The 3,068-nt window shown below is 53.4% G+C and overlaps 1 long non-coding RNA gene across 1 annotated transcript; it reads right to left on the bottom strand.

Annotated features, from left to right (window-relative positions):
- Nucleotides 1-289: 289 nt before the first annotated feature.
- LOC144094957 (uncharacterized) lies at nt 290-2,360 on the bottom strand. Its single transcript, XR_013306629.1, has 4 exons — nt 2,207-2,360; nt 1,956-2,135; nt 1,746-1,872; nt 290-341 (listed from the first exon to the last, which is right to left on the bottom strand). It is a non-coding gene; the product is annotated as an uncharacterized LOC144094957 (long non-coding RNA).
- Nucleotides 2,361-3,068: the final 708 nt, after the last annotated feature.

Below are 3,068 nucleotides of genomic sequence, written 5' to 3'. Positions count from 1 at the left end.
TTGAAGGACCTATTTAATTGGAAATGAGAACACGTGCACAGGGTGGAAAGCGTGTGATCTGCCAGGAAGCACTGAGGCGGCCCCGAGAAGGGCCTTTATTAAGGTTGACAGCCGTTTTGTGCCTCTTCACTTGGCAGCGACGACACAGCGTGTGCGGTCCCCATGGTTTTGCCCCAGCTGTCGAAGCAATTCTCGGGCACGACCTTCGACATCTGATGTTTTTTTTATTTAAAAACACATGAACCAAAGTCGCGCTGTATGCAGTGCGATCGCCATGTGGTTCCACTGACGGCGAACAATCATGCACCTAGCCCGGCTCTTTGGACAGATTCAGGAAACGACTGAAAAGAACAAAAGTAACGAGCAAACAAGTTAGAACGCAAAGAAACGAAGGCGCTCTGCGCTAATGCTGTAGCGAGGTCTAATATGTAAGTTTTCACGGCTGGCGTCGATTTCTACAAAGCGCGGGTAGTCGCTACGGAAATAAACAAAGGTGCACTGGAGCTGGGTAAGTCTGCAGCTACAAGCACGAGTTTTTTGTCTCTACCACCGATTAGCACACCGCGCGATCGTCATAACTTTTTCTTGGACTTGCTGTTGAAGCTGACAGCGATCATAAAAATTAAGGCCGCCGACTGTAGTGACAGAGGCTTGCCATTGAAAGGAACAAAGCCGTGCACTTTGTCAACCAGGCAACGAGGCCTAGCGCGAGTTTTAGAGCCGACTTGGACAAAGCGCGAGACGGCGCGCGCTTCTAACGCTTGCCGACGCAAAGAAACAAAGGCGCTCTGCGCTGGGATAATGCTGTAGCGAGGTCTCATATGTAAATTTTCACGGCTGCTGTCGATTACGACAAAGCGCTAGAAGTCTCTAAGGAATTAAACAAAGCTGCACTGTACTGGGTGAATGCTGGACACTTTGGCCAGGCGCGATTAATAATAATAATAATAATAATAATAATAATAATAATAATAATAATAATAATAATAATAGTAATAATAATAATAATTGGTTTTGGGGGCAAAGGAAATGGCGCAGTATCTGTCTCATATATCGTTGGAAACCTGAACCGCGCCGTAAGGGAAGGGTAAAGGAGGGAGTGAAAGAAGCAAGGAAGAGAGAGGTGCCGTAGTGGAGGGCTGCGGAATAATTTCGACCACCTGGGGATCTTTAACGTGCACTAACATCGCACAGCACACGGGCGCCTTAGCGTTTTTCCTCCATAAAAACGCAGCCGCCGCGGTCGGGTTGGTTGGTTTTGGTTTTGGGGGGAAAGGAAATGGCGCAGTATCTGTCTCATATATCGTTGGACACCTGAACCACGCCGTAAGGGAAGGGTAAAGGAAGGAGTGAAAGAAGAAAGGAAGAGAGAGGTGCCGTAGTGGAGGGCTCCGGAATAATTTCGACCACCTGGGGATCTTTAACGTGCACTGACATCGCACAGCACACGGGCGCCTTAGCGTTTTTCCTCCATAAAAACGCAGCCGCCGCGGTCGGGTTCGAACCCGGGAACTCCGGATCAGTAGTCGAGCGCCCTAACCACTGAGCCACCGCGGCGGGGCCCGCGGTCGGGTTCGAACCCGGGAACTCCGGATCAGTAGTCGAGCACCCTAACCACTGAGCCACCGCAGCGGGAAGGCGCGATTTCCACAATGCGCGAGTCGGAACTTCTGGACTTAACGTTGCAGCTGATAGCGATCATAAAGGGCAGATTGTAGTGGCAGAATTATCGTGGCCACTTTTACCCTGGACTTGCCACTGCAAAGGAACAAAGGCGCACTGGGGGTCGATGCCCCGGCGTCTCTCCACGTGGTATCGGTCCGCGGCAAATAAGTACAGCATCGGCTCGCCAGAAGCATCCAGGAAACGATGCTGCAAAAAACGTTACGTTACAAGCGCCGCAATTTGGCGAGTTCTGCACGAGAAAACTTGCGAAAACGTTGTTCAAGCCTTACCTCGTGATTGAGAACGTGCACGCCCGACAAGCGCTTCATCGTGGCTGTCAGACGGCGGTTCAGATGGCGACGCCGGCGGTCCTCAAACCGCACCTTATATGGGTCGTCGTAATGGAGTTGCAAAATTTTGAACACCAGCACGACACTAGCCACGTGCTCCTGCAGCAGGAAAACGAGGTCCTGGAATGCGCAAGGCATGTAGGTAAGCGGTACAGCACTTCATGAAGCGAAATTTGAGATAAAATGCGTACCTTTATGTCGCTGGCGATTTCTCGCGGGTCAGCGCCTTTTGGGGGTCGTCGCTATGTCGTGGAAGCAAGAACTGTACAGAAATTTCAGCTGGCTGTCGCCGACGAGCGCACCACGCAAAAAAAGCCATACCTGGAAAGCTCCCGAAACGCGCGCGTCGCCGCCTACGCTCACGAAGAGAATGCCGGCAGACCAAGCACGCCCGGCGGCCGGCCGGCCGGCCCTAGCGATTCCCTAGGCACTCTAGGGACAGGCCGAGAGAGGCGCGGCGACCCCACATCCGGTTGAGAACGAGGGCGAAGCGAAAAAACGTCACGCAGACACGCATCCCACCGACCAATCGGTGTTTGCAGCCTACCGACCCGCAAACGCTTCTGTTTACATGTGCCCGACAGAAGAGAAACGTTTGCGGGTCGGTAGGCTGGAAACGTCGATTGGTCGATGGGATGCGTGTCTGCGTGACGTTATTTTTGCTTCGCCCTCGTTCTCAACCGGATGTGGGGTCGCCGCGCCTCTCTCGGCCTGTCCCTAGAGGGCCTAGGGAATCGCTAGGGCTGGCCGGCCGGCCGCCGGGCGTGCATGGTCCGCGGGCATTCCCTTCGTGAGCCTAGGTGGCGGCGCGCGCGTTTCGGGAGCCGTCCAGGTATCGCTTTTTTGCGTGGTGCGCTCGTCGGCGACAGCCAGCTGAAATTTCTGTACAGTTCTCGCTTTCACGGCATTACGACGACCCGCATGAATGTACGCATTTTATCTCAAATTTCGCTTCGTGTAGTGCTGTACCGCTTACCTACATGCCTTGCGCATTCCAGGACCTCGTTTTACTGCTTCAGGAGCACGTGGCTAGTGTCGTGCTGGTGTTCAAAG

The sequence above is a fragment of the Amblyomma americanum genome, chromosome 6 (genome assembly GCF_052857255.1).
Source record: "Amblyomma americanum isolate KBUSLIRL-KWMA chromosome 6, ASM5285725v1, whole genome shotgun sequence".
Taxonomy (NCBI): domain Eukaryota; kingdom Metazoa; phylum Arthropoda; class Arachnida; order Ixodida; family Ixodidae; genus Amblyomma; species Amblyomma americanum.
This window is presented reverse-complemented; position numbering and strand designations above follow the sequence as displayed.